At 38.2% G+C, this 14,415-nt stretch overlaps 1 protein-coding gene across 1 annotated transcript in view; it reads right to left on the bottom strand.

Annotated features, from left to right (window-relative positions):
* Positions 1-14,415, bottom strand: part of grm4 (glutamate receptor, metabotropic 4) — a 159,965-nt gene that overhangs the window by 128,413 nt on the left and 17,137 nt on the right. The window lies entirely within an intron of this gene.

The raw sequence follows: 14,415 nt of genomic DNA, 5'->3' as shown, positions 1-14,415 counted from the left end.
TGAATTCTAGCTTTTCATGTGTGATTACTGGGAATCGAATGCATACGGCTAATGCAATGCGTTTCCAAGTGACGAGGACACCAAATTCACCTGATGCCCTTCAAATGAAATCTAATATATTATGATTAGGCTTTTATTTGCGACTCCCCAGCTGAATTAAAACCCAATTGAAACCATCACAGAAATTCTAATGGTTTTCATCAAAATATCCATTGGATTTTTCCATTTAAACAATTACAAAATGTATTTTTGTATTGTGTTTTGGCCATTATTCCAATAAGCTGCCGGATAACGCCCCACCAACTGAATCCATGACATACCAATAGACAGCATTACTGCTTCCATTAAAACCAAACAATTCCCATTTTAACCGTCATGCATTTCGGAGCAAGGATCACAGCCACTTTAAGGAATAGTGCACCCAAAATGAAACTTCTCTCACCATGATTTTATAGTCAAACACAAATGAAGATAAAAAAGTACATACGTTGAGCTTATTTGGCGAAATTAAACCCACAAGAGTGCTAAATTTAAATATATAACATTGGTTTTAAAGGCCCGTGACTAGACATAAGCTATTTCAACCTGATCTCACAGGAATCGTATGTATTTTACGAGGCGGCTAATTCGTATAAATCTGCACATGCAAATCAAACAAAAACGTATGAATATCAGCCACCCCTTGAAATACCAACACAATCTCATGGCAAACACGTAACTATTTTACGATGGGGCTAATTTTGGCTAACTTGTACGAATTATTCGTACATATTAGTACGATTTGCGGCAGTGACATTAGGTATAGGGGTGGGGCTTCGATATTGCTTTTCTAGTAATCGTATGAATTTATACCACCTTGTAAAATAATTTCGAATTCCTGTGAGAGCGGCTTAAAAATTTGCACAAATTCTTGTGAGATCGTGTTGGATGTTTGAACGATGACATTTGAAGTTATCAATAAGTCGCCATATTTGAATTTATTTTACGTGCTTTTGGTTTCAAATTATGAATGGTTTTATGATTTCACTTTCGAATACTTTTATTCCTTTAATATGCATGCATTTGCTTGAACATGGCAACCTTGAACATTACGTATATAAATAGACAAATGTATTTTTAATCCTCATTTGAGTGCGACTTAAGAAAGGAATTGATATAAATCTGCGATGGCATAAGTATGACTAAATGATGAGACGATTTTCATTTTTGGGTGATTTCTCCCTCTACTGTGAAATAATCTGATTAAAAATGTAGGATATAGCGATGAATGAGCAGTCCGACAGAAATAATGAATGAATAATGTACCAAAATAAAAAAAAGTCAAGTCAGGGAGTGTGTTTCAGTGAATAAAGAGGACATGATATTATGCATGATCTGTCTCTCCGCAGCTGTTTGATTTCCCCTGGCTCTGAACTCCGAGAAACACTGGTGCAATTTGTCAACTGAAAATACTGCCTCAAAGACATCTACGCCATCCAGAGACTCCCAGTCGCTCGGCTGCCGTGCCGTGATGCCGTCCTCCCGTGGAGCTCGCTGAAATGAATGCAACACTTATGAAAATAGAACTCTCAACTGGGCTTCACGACAGACAGCGAGCCGGGCTATTTTTGGGAGACGCTTCATCCTAGAAAGTGCCGCGACAAACTACCTCCAGCCCCCTATGCTAATTAGACCCTCTCCCGAAAAAAAGGAGACCTCTTTTCGCACAGCTAACTTTTATTTTAGTAGCAAACTTCAAAACCCCAGATACTGAGGGAATCAATTAAGACGTACCGATGGTCTGAGACGAGACGGGAGGAGAGCCCTGACCTAGTTTCAGGTACCGTAGTGCAGAGACGATCTTCACAAACCCGAGGAAAAACAAAAGGGTGTAAATGTAAGAGGACTCAGAAGCTCGCGGGTGCTCTCCTCGGGGTGCTCTCCTCTGCTTGCGCTTGTCATTATTTTCTTCCACTCGCCATCCTTCCTGACCGTTCGACCTGTCGGTGGAGTTCCAATTTACTCATTGCAGAAAAGAAGTCACCGCTGGTGTCCAACAGCACGCTATATTATAGATAAAAGACTTGATCTGTTGCATTAAGTCTTGTGGAAGTGGCTCTTTTGTAGAAACGGTGACTCAAGATCGAACGTTTCTTCAAAGATCAACCTTCCTGCTATTTCCAATATACATAATTCTCTCACATTAGAGTATTCTTAGTTACAAGACATTTGCAAGGCTTAACCTAAATTGCTGGGGACGTTATTACTCAATACTCGGATGTTGAGTTCTCAACTTTGTTTCATTTCAAGTCTCAGTTGCTCAGGAGAAAAACAAATGAGACGATTGTTCAAGTATATAAATAAATGTAGATTGTAATTCAATTCAATTTATTTATATAGCGCTTATTACACTGTGCTTTGTTCCAAAGCAGCATTACAGGAGCAAAACCTGAAAAACACAGAAAGGTAAAACACAGCACAGTGCATGATGTTTATAGACCAAGCAAGATCATTCTAATAAATAATATCTGATAAATAAATGAATAAATGCAGTCTCCTGGTGAGCAAGCCAACACTGCCCTGTATGGATAAAATAATCTGGATTTGGTTCATATTGAGGTCTTCAATAATATTCAAATTGGATTGCAGACTTGACGACCCGAGTTCAGTTTGAGACATTGTTGAGATCTCCACCGAAACTTTAATGGAGACATTTGTGAGATTTCTGGCTGAGAGATATCTCAGACTTAAGCAGAACTTTTCATTTGCTCTCCATTTAGTCTCAATAAAAAGATTTCATTTGAGATTTTTCTTTCTTGAAAGTCAAGAAACGTCAAAAGAAAAATGATGTTTTGCAAACACGATAACAATCGGTTCAGTCCGCTATTCCTAAAGAAATAAAAAGATATTGTAAAGGACATCCAGACAATCGATTCGAAACATCAATCCCAGTATTTCTTGGAATATCAAGGAACCCTGTGTTATTTCCCAGCTGCCTTACTCTGCGGCACATCACTCAAAAGTCTCCTCGCTGTCCTGCCGTATTAAGATGAAGTGGCTTTATGTGATTGAAAGATGTTGGTTAATGGACCCGTGAGGGGATGGAGAGGCGATCACAACAGCGTGTCTACGCTGCCGGCTTCTCAATAACGGTATCGACACGGAGTCTACGGTAATGATCCAGAACAAGGTGGATGAGAGTATCTCGCTTAGTCACTCAAGGTCTGACTGGACCTTGAAATGACTCATATGTTCGTCCTGAAAATATGTGAATATAATTTGTTGTCTTCATTTTATTCAATATGTGACCCACACACGAGAAAAACACGTCGAGAGCAGTGAAGAGAAAACTTAAGAGTTTGTTACGCAAAGCTTTTCCATTAAGAAAAGAACCCATTTTGTGCGTGTCTGGTTCCGAATATAATTCAATAGTGGTATCATTAGGACACGGCTTGGTGAAGACTAAGTAAATTACTAAAACCAGACACCAATTTCTTGGAGGAAGTGTCTGGTGACATCTGGTGAAAGTTAAAAAAGAACGGATCTCATTCACGCACTGCTAAGCTGTTGTGTGAATAGATTCATGCAGAAGTCAAGATTCATTCATGCGGTTCGAAATGTTTAGCATGACATGTAAGATAAAAGTCACCTGCTTGCCTTAGAGTTTAAGAATCTATATAACTTGAAATAACAAAGTTCTTATATAAAAAATGTTTTCTTGCAGACTGTGTGCACTTTTCATCCAAAAAATGTTGAAAGTATGTCTCTTTTTTGGGTTGCCAGACCAAAGATATTTCAGTCCATTGACAACTCAAAACCTCTATAAAATAAATATTCTTATTCTTTCACAAATGGCAAAAAAAATTCAATTTCTATACTGTGTATAAAGTATTATTATTTTGATGGGTTTTAGATGTTTATTTTAAACATGACTTTCAACTCAAGTTTCCCTTCTTAACTGGATTAGGCCTTGGGTTGCCAGGTATTAAGTCAGAGTATAAATATGCATTAAAGAGATTCTCCACCTAAAAATAAAAAATTTCCTGTATTAATTTCTGTTCCGTTGAACACAGAAAAGATGTTTGAAAAATGTTAGCAACTGACATTTCAAGGATATTTCTGAGATATTTAGGAAAGCAAACAGTTTTAGGCCAGATTCACGTTTCGCATCTTTTCCGGGCGCATATTCATTAATTTAAATGTAGTCGCGCGACAGGCGCGAGGGATAGGGGGCAACACGCACGCTCTTTTTCTCAGGCACATCGGCGCCGCTTTGAGATGAAATAATCTCAAATTTTGAGAAAGCCGCAAGCTCACCGCAGGTCATGCGACAAGAACCAACCAGCCAATATAGAAAAGCTCAATGAAGATGGAGACACAGATGATCACAGCATAACTAAATCTAGTAGCAGAGTTATTGCAAAGTATTTTCAGTGCATACGATCCATATATCCTTTGTTTATACCTCCTCGTCTCAACGGCTGTCGTGACCCATGGTTGCTTAGCGACGACAGAGGCCAGGAGGGCGCCAAGTCCAGGTGCTTTGGAAAAAAGTAGAACGCAGTGCAGTTAGATGCGAAATGTGAATTGGGCCTTAGGACGCTATTGACAACCATTGCAAATTTTCCTGCAATGGTAGTCGATAATGTCCCAGAAATGTCAGTTGCTAAGCTTGGGGGGTAATTTAAGACAAAAATTTTAATTCTTTTTTATTTTGAATTGATTATAAAAATTAGAATTAATACAATATTTGTCCACTGCTTACAAGCTAACATTTTGACATCTGGAGTATGTTAAAAAGTGGATAATAAAATGAGCGCCAGAGCTTCTAAATACTTTCAGAAAAGCCCTGAATGTATATTTCATGGCTAGATATTTTACAACTAAAATCAGTCAGAGCTTCAGTTCGGCTCTACAGGTACATCACAAAACTTCTGATCTGAGCGCATGCCTGAGACTTATAGGTCTAATTCAATAATAAGAGATGTAATTAATAAGAATGTTTCAATTTTTGTGATCAATTTTTTTCTGTTTAACACATATGTACACTTCACTTTTAGTGTATGCCAAATAACATACATCAATCAGGAATGTAGCAGCAATAAAACACTTAAATATGACCATTCTTTAAAAAAATACAAAATCATCAAATCACTATTAAATCAAAAAGTGAGTACATTACGAATAACTAATTTCAGACTTCCAAAATGATGTATGTTATACAAGGAGGCCTCAGGTCTAAGCTAAAGCCCGGAATATCTATTGACCCTTAAAATGTAACCAAAAAAGATACCAATAATTATCACACATTATTTATATGACAAACGTCACATCCCGACTGGTGTTTCCCAATATAGACGCAACTGTCAACCGTCATGTGTGCCATCACATCAGGGTAGACTATATATAGATGAGCTAAGACTCGCTGTCAGGTTACAGATCGTATCGCACCCATCAAAGACTCGGCAGACTGCACGTCTTTGTTTAAAAGCAAAGTGGCACGTCAAACGCAGGAGCGCAACTATGACAGCGCTGTCAGCGCTTATCTTTAAAGTCCAAGTAAAATGACTTGATCACGCAGAGCTTCGAACTAAGTGAAAAGGGGGCCGTTCGGATGTCCTGCACGTATCTTTTATCCAAGGTTGCTTAGAAGATACAGCCTGGGGATGAGAAAGCGTTTGCTATAGGCCTACCGAGTCTGATTGGCTCAATCAACGTGCTTCCACAACCCAATCAGTGTTCCTCTCGAGATCATCTTCCCAAATCTTTATCCTCTTAATGAACAATCTCGCACCTTGATTTTCTCCACATCATACAACTCATTGTGTAAAACCTTCAGTGTCTGGATTTACGCATCCGGCTCCGCGCGTAACATGCCTTCTGCCACGACCCCTTTACCTTCATTATTTCCCCTCTTAGATGTCACCAATTTTCCACTTAATCAGTCGCTAATTAAAATATGACTCCAGAAGCCCTTATGGGGATTGATTCCGGGGATAAAACCCTCGAGGAATCGTATAACATGTCTAATGAACGACTAATCAACGGACTAAATTGTCAGATAAACCCGTTTGGTGTAGTTTAATGTGCAGAGCGTTGCCTCTGTGGAGACTGTCTCACATAAAGATGAACAGACGCTCATTTTTATCAGCGTTTAAAGTCGCTTACAGGCCCGGCATAATAAGCACGTCAATGCAAAATGCACTAAATTTAAAGCAAACTGTCTTTTTTATCCTGACAAGTTTGTATTTTATTAAATGTTTTTATCAAATTTTTATAAACGTTTTAGAATTGTTTACATATGCAGAATGACGCAGATTTATATAGAAAATAATAAATAAGTGCTAAGTATTTTTGTGTCACCTTCCCATGAAACCTATTTCATGCATGTTTTTGTTTTACTTCTTGTCTGCCTTGAGATGTTGTATAGAGGCATCTTCCAATTCGCACATTCAGTTCCTAAGATCTCATGCATAATTCATACGTGCCTTGTTGCATTATATGGGTTTTGTATGTAAAAAAATGAAGGGATAGATCGGGGTGATAGATCACAATGCTAGGCTCAGGTCTCCGGTTGTCATGGAGATGGGTAGGCATGTCAGCATTTCACAGCGACTTGTCAGAAATGGAGCGCAAACTAGGATTACGCTCTTCATCCAAAAACATTTACAACAAAGATGATGTATGTGCTCCAGTCATCTGATCTGAGCCACTGTCTTTTCCAGCGTCATTGAAAACGTGGCCAAACGTCTCGTCGAGGAAGTGAAAACGCGCTTCTGGAGAGTGAAATTCCTGACAAAAATGAGCATTGATTTATTTTTTATCTTTGTCGGCAGTTCCCAGAATGTGCGTAGCGTGCCGTGTAAGTATGGCATAGCGAACACGCCGTCTGCATTCCGAGATGGGTCGGCTGTCCAGCGGAATATATTGATTTTCTATCGGATGTGATAGAAAGTCAATGTCCTGATACTTTATCAATATATTGAACTGGGGATTGGTAAAAGAGAGGGGACACTGTCATATTTTCAGAAATCTTATTCACACAAGATCTTCAAAGAGAGAAAACAAATCACTAGATAGTCATAAGTGCTCAGATATCTTCCCTTGAGAAGCAGTTCACAGAATCTAATCCCAGAAATATGACTCGCTTTAAAAAGATCGTTCAGCCAAAAATGAGAAAAATCGTTTGCGCAACCTCAAGTCATTCCAAATTTGTAAGATGTTCTTTCTTCTGCACAAAACACAAAAGAAGATATTTGGCGAAGAATTTTGGTATGGAAACAACATTGACCCCCATTGTATGAACACAAAACACTGAGTCATTTCTCAAAATATCTTCTATTTTGTTCCACAGAAGAAAGAGTCATGAAAGACATGAGAGTAAAAACATGACAGAATTTTAATTTATTGGTGAACTATTACTTTAAAGAATACCAGCTATATTCAAATATTGATATATTCATAATTTCTAAGGATTACAAAGGAGCTTGGAGAAGGCCTGATACATGGTGCCATTAAATCCAAAGTAAAATATTTCTTAAAGTATGAAAATCTTGCAAAAAATATGATTTTAAACCATTGAATTTAACAATTTATTAATACTACAAAAACGTCTATCAATCATAAACTATTTCAATATTTATTCTATGAAGATGATTTTGATGGAGAAATCAATGATGAAATCGGCAATATCTTTTGTACAAATTTCCTTCGGTTTGTTTGATCATTTCCACCATGGCAATTTTGCCACTAATGAAGTTTTTTCAAAAGGTAGTGCACTTGGTTACCAGGGAGACAAGGATGTCAGTGAAGAGCATGCTTGAGATGAAATCTGTGATGTGTGAAGAATCAAAGAAAAATCTAATATCACCTGAGAACAGAATATCACTTCATCTGGGACTGGGTGAAATGTTGTTTACTTCTATCTGAATATATACAACACTATCTATGACATAAAACAAGGTGACTCGGTTGTTTTCTACAGAAAATGATATCAACAAAATCTCTTGAGATGCTGGTAGAAAACAGAACTGTTGGTTCAGAAAAAAAAACTGACGGAACATGACCAAGTGACAAAATGTTCTTGTCTTTATCTTAAAAAAGCGCTGAATGAATGACCACAATCACAGAACAATGAATGAAACCAAACTGAGTTAAGTATTTTAAACCGGTGATAAAAATGTACAGCAGAATTAATGAATGGCCATAAAATGAATGTATAGAGGCAATGTTTGAAGATAAAACAAGGAAATGGTTTAAAAATCCCTTTGAAGTAGCCTATAACAGAAATACATAAATGAACTCATTGTTCTTAAGTGTAGAACAAGGAGTTAAAAAATCCTGACAGTGCAGAGTGAATCACAGGCGAGATAATAGTTTAGAAAGAAAAGTGAAAGTAGAACAAGAAAATAAAAAAAGAGTTTTTCCAGAAAAAAGCGCTCAGAAGTCTTTTGCTGCTCACTCAGTGTGATCTATATATGTCAGTTTAATGCAGCAAAGCAAAGATGAAATGTGCTGGGCCTAATTCTCACCATTTTATTATTCATTTGCTGGGGGATCGTTGGTAGCGTTACACAAAAATGCATTTAAATGCAAAGTTGGAAAATAAAAATAAAAAAATTATATTTGTGTGTGTGTGTGTGTGTGCTTTTAATTTAAAGGGATAGTTCACCCAAAATAAAAAATTCTGTCATCATTTACACCATCGAGATGTTTCAAATCTGTATAAATCTCTTTGTTCAAGGAGAAAGATATTCGGAGGAATTCTTGTAATCAAATAGTTCTCGGCCACTATTGACTAATATAGTAGAAATATTACAATGGTAGTTAAAAGTGGCCCAGAATTACTTGCTTTCTTACGTCCTTAAAAATATATTCTATTGTGCTCAACTGATAAGACATTTATAAAGCAATTTTTCTCACTATGGTACTTAATGGTGGCCCAAAACTGTTTGGTTACAAGCATTCTTCTAAATATCTTTCTTTGTGTTCAACTTGACGGTGAAAAAAGGTTTTATTTTTTGGTGAAATGTTTCTTTAACCCTTGCTTTCATACATCTTCACATCATTGATTTCCAACTAAATACCATTTAAATATAGAAAAAGAGAGAGAGAGAATGAGAGAAAGAGACAGAAAGAGAGTGAGAGAGAGCTAGAGAGACCTGATGCTTCCAATATATTCATTACATAACATTATATTTCTGTAAATTACTTTATTTCTGCTGCTTAAATTTATATATTGCTTTTGTAAATCTTTGTTCAAACTACACACTATTTCTCTTTCTATATATTTACATATATTATAAACCTTTTTAAGTTGCAGCACATACATAACACTTTAGTTTATTTTATTTTATTCTGATTTATTTTATTACAATAATTATCTATCTTTTCGTTTTTTTACACACTTACACTATTTCTTCCGACCCCAGTTGGCAATAGGGATGTACATTTGGTCGTAGGTTTGATCCCGGGGAATTGCATGTACTTAGAAAAACAAATGTATAGGATATTACAATGTAAGACACTCTGAATAAAAGCGTCTGCCAAATGCTTAAAAGAGAGAGAGATTTTTGTTGCTATAGCATCAGAAGCAAATCTTTAAACATTACATGCCTTGAGAGATTTTTCAAATCAGAATCATCCTTTTGGCATCAATGGTTTCTAAAGTTAATCCATTGGCAGTGAGACACAGCTGAAGCTTTGTTCCATACAAATTTACACCTCAGGCCATCCAAACATGTTCCAGGGACTGAACAGACCTCCTCTCTATTATAAAGCAACAGACCTTGTGTCAAAGCCAATGCCCACGACAAGGTTTTCAGCAGCTGCATTTAACGTCCCTGATAACCCGGCGCTCAATTCACAGGACCACCCCGGAGGAACCGCAAGTCAAGATGAACAGTGAGAGGTGCGGCTCGAAACATCATCACCTTGTCAGGAACAATGTGACTGAGATAGGAAAACCTTTTTTGGAGGGTCACGCTGTGCCCCCCCCTGACAGAGGCGTTTGAATTAAACTTTGTCTGTCGCGATCGCATTATAATTGCATGTCAAACGAGTGTCACGATCTAAAAGTCAAAAGATTCAGCACTGAATTCTTCCAGGTTTCATTATTCAGAAATGTATTTTGCTAAATTTTATATTTAATGAGGCAATAAAAGTGCTTAAAAATGAATGGTGAAGCGGGATATACGTTTGTAAAAAGGAATCCGAAATTTAATTGAATTTAGATGACAAGTTCGTTCAGATCCGGTTCTGCTCCATTAGTAGTCAAAGCCATTCTACGTACAGCCCACATGCGTCGAACCTTCACCTCCCATCAGCCTTTGTACCTCACATAATTTCTGACAGAGATTTTCCTGTACCGCCGTGTGCCCACCCAGGCGGGGCCTGTTTTCCGAGCCCTTCGAGGCCATCGAAGGTCGGGTCTCGGGAGACGACTGTTCCCGCTGTAGAGCTCGACCAGTGACTGCCTTCGTTACGCTTGACTACCCCAGCTGTCTAGCTCCTACGGGCCCGTATGAGTGGGTTACCATAATGCCTGCTGACAATCTGACAAGCATGTGATTGTTGGGAGTGTACGAGGAAGGGACGGGGAGGGTGCACGCTCTCACTGGGACCTTTTTGAGTCTTTTAAAAGCCTGGAGAGATGTTTGGTGATGAATGCACGCTTTAGAAACTGCAGAAAGCGCTGACGCCGCATGCCTGGGACAAAGGGAGCGTATAGCCGGATTGCTGGAAGGCGACTGCTTCTACAATTACACCTAGTGACTCATACGCTCTATGCGCTTCAAGCAGCTGCTGTCATCTGTGTTAACGACAATACTAATGCATTTATATTTTATTATCTTTAATGATTTTTATGCTTTTCCGGTTAGTGTTCCGTGCAGATTCAAGTTTGATGCTTAAAGGCCAGTTCATGCAATGGACAATAATGCTATCCATCCATCCATCCATTAATTTGTATTTACGATTATTTCAAAAGATTAGAAAAATATTAAATAATAAAACATTTATCAATAATACATTGACAACCATTTAATATCCATTTGAGTTTAAGGAGCACACAAGAATAAAAATTTAAAAAGGATGTGTTGATTATAACATTAAAGGACTAGTTCACTATAAAATTAACAATTTCCACCACATGTCATGCTGTCTTCTGTCGAAAAACAAATTGATGCTTTTGAGGAAAGCTTCTGGGGTTCTTTTCCATATGATACACACACGCGGTTAACAGTTTCATTGCAGCTTCAAAAGGCTCTAAACGACACCAGCCGATGAAAAAGGGTGTTGTCTAGCGAAATGATTGACCAAGAAACAAATAAAATGTTATACTTTTAAACATATATATATGGATTGATCTGCCTGGGAGTGCCTCCATTGCAGCGCGTCCAGGAGTTAATGTACACATCACGTCGGAAAGGTCACGGGTGATGTAAGCAGAAGTTCCGACCCAGTGTGTACGAGTGTGGAAAGAATGATGTTCTTGAATGTTGAATGACACGTTATATGTCTTCTTGCAAGATTATTGTTTAAAATGGTCAATTCGAGTACATATGAGGGATGTTTACATCTTTTGAAATCTACGTCACACGTAACATTTCCAACATGATTGCGTAATACAGAAGTCATGGACGCGCATCCTGGATGACCTCCGAGGCAAAGCAAGCCATACATTTATGTTTAAACAGTATATATAGACATCTCTCTTGCCCATTTTCATACCACCGTCCGAACGAATTTCGCATGCTAAAAGTCAAGTCTGACTGCGGCATTTCTCAACGGCTGGTGTCGTTTAGAGCCTTTTGAAGCTGCAATGAAACAGAAATTTGGACCTTAACCAACAGTCCCCCATTTCAGTGCATTACATTGATAAGAACCCTAGAAGCCTTTCCTCAAAGCCTCCATTTGTTTTCGACAGAAGAGATAAACACACGGACGGCTTTTATGACACGTTGGTGAGTTAATTATAATGAAATTTAAATTTTAAAGTGAACTACGATTGATAAACAAGACGTCTGTCGGCTTATAAAGTTATTTGTGTGAAAGTTCCTCAAATTTACACTCAAATCATCAGAACATTAACTATTTTCTTTTGATCATCTGTACCTACTTGATCAACCAATGATGAGAGTTTAGGGCGGGACTACCTCTTAAACCAACCCACGATTGATTGATGGAGTGCTTGGGAAACCTCTTTAAAACAACATTTTGCACGTTTGCTCGATCATGCAGAAGTCAACTTTTAAACCTGTGGAAATAGTGCAAAGGTGAAGGCAAGAGATGCTGAGAAACCAATACAAATTCTCAGATGAAGGACAGCGGCCTGAAGCATTCCGACACTTAAGCTGTATTTAAACATGTATAAATGTCATTTCAGCAAATACAAAATATCTAACCAAGGGACATTTGCTTTTAAGTAAGATGACCAAAGAATGCATTTCAAGTGCAACGTTTTACTAAAAGAATGGGGTTTTAAATAAAACAATACACGTCCAGTTAAAAATTAAGAAAACATGAACTCGGGCACTTTCTGGTTGTTAAACATAATGGCACATTTATAGGTTATACTTAATGCATGAACTTGAGGGGAACAGACTTCATACATCCACTGAAAAACTACCACGGGACCAGTTGGTTAAAATTAATTGCGAAATGATGACTGAAAAAAGTGGGGCTGTTCCTTTCATTCACAGATGGTACTGCATTCAATATTTTCTTATTTTTAGATGCTGCCTAAGTGTCCGGATGCGTTTCGCCATCACCGTAGTTTCAAAGTTCAAAACCAAACTGTAAAGTTTGTATTTTCTACTAATGATACTGAATATCTGAATACTGTTGACAGGTCGACATCTCCTGAACTTGTGACACTGTTTACTCGAGTGACTTTCTGCCCGCGGGCTCGCTGTTGCCTGCTGGGATTGCTCTATCCGCTGCGATTCTAAAAACAGTACAAGTTGAAAATAATTCTGTGGAGTTGAGGACATCTCCTGCAGTACCAGACCTCTGCGTATAAATGCCAACGTCAGCCCTGTTATGCAACCGTGTTTTCAAATGTTGTGATAAGCAACTGGACACACCACACGCCATTTCCACATCCAAGTGGCTTATGCACCAAAAACGGGAAGATATTTGACAACTCCACCCGTGAGGAACTTTTACGTGTAAGCTTCTAAATAAATATACGTTCATAAGATACAGATTTTGAAGGGAAGCGATTGCTGCCTTCATGGTCTGATAATGTGCCAGCTTCAATCCTAAACAGGGTCAACTCCACGGTTCTTATTAGCTGAAAAGGAAGGATAAAGAAAATGCCGTCCACAGCAACATTTAGGTGTCCACTTATTTGTGCCTCAGGCAAACCTGAAACTATCCAAAGACAAAAACACGAGGCTTAAAAAACTTTGGAACAAAACAACAGGCTCGATGTTGGCAAATATGCCTCGTTTTTAAAAAATCTGAATGACACCCCTGACACATTTTCCACTGACCTGAATAGAAAGATTAATTCTCTTTGCATGTTTTATAATTCCTTGTTTCACTGTAGCTGATGCAGAATTTCTCCTGACAGCTTCTTTGTATTTGTGCAGTATAGGCACAATGTTATCCGTGAGCGTGGTGGGGCTCGGCGAGAGCAGAATGTCTGCGTTGTTTCTTCTGGGCTCTGAGATAATCAGCTAGCAGTCACAAACAAACCATACAAAAATATTGTTTGACTGAGTCATTCTGGCGTTTGATGGAAACATGCGAGCGTGTAGGTGTTGCTAAGCTCTTAGAAAAGCTGGCGTACTTGTCCATGAAACTCATTTTGAACTATTTAAAGCTACAACATGTAATTTCTGTGCCACCGGCACCAAATGTGGTTGCAATCTGTTTATTTCAGCATCTTGACTCAGCCGGACATAACAACATGGCACATGGCTCAACAAACACTGAGAAATTAGGCACAACTACGTTCTGTTTTGTGCTGAATGTGGCACGGAAATTGAACTGGCAATGTCTACTTAAAGGTCGAGGGGGGCCAGTTTTTGGAGGATCTATTGATAGGACTGCAATTTAATATACATACCTACAGGTATGTCTTCAGAGGTGTATAAAGACCTTACATAATGAAGCGCTATGGTTTTATTACCTTAGAATGAGCTATTTCTATCTACATACCGCATGCGTCCCCTTAGATGAAATTCATCATGTTGTGTCTACAGGAGCCCTGAACGGACAAACTGCTCTACTTCTCCTTCGGGAAGGAAGCAAAAACGTGATGACATTTCAGTCCTGTGTCAGCAACCGTAGTGCTTTCGAAAGGGAGGAGGAACGGGGTTGTCTGAGCCATTGGTTGCAATTTGCAACCTCACCACTAGATGCCACTATATTACATATATGTAACATTTAAAGATGAAATTTTTAATTGCGTCTTTACATTAAATACTT

Source organism: Triplophysa dalaica, chromosome 6, assembly GCF_015846415.1.
Source record: "Triplophysa dalaica isolate WHDGS20190420 chromosome 6, ASM1584641v1, whole genome shotgun sequence".
In the NCBI taxonomy this organism is placed as follows: domain Eukaryota; kingdom Metazoa; phylum Chordata; class Actinopteri; order Cypriniformes; family Nemacheilidae; genus Triplophysa; species Triplophysa dalaica.
This window is presented reverse-complemented; position numbering and strand designations above follow the sequence as displayed.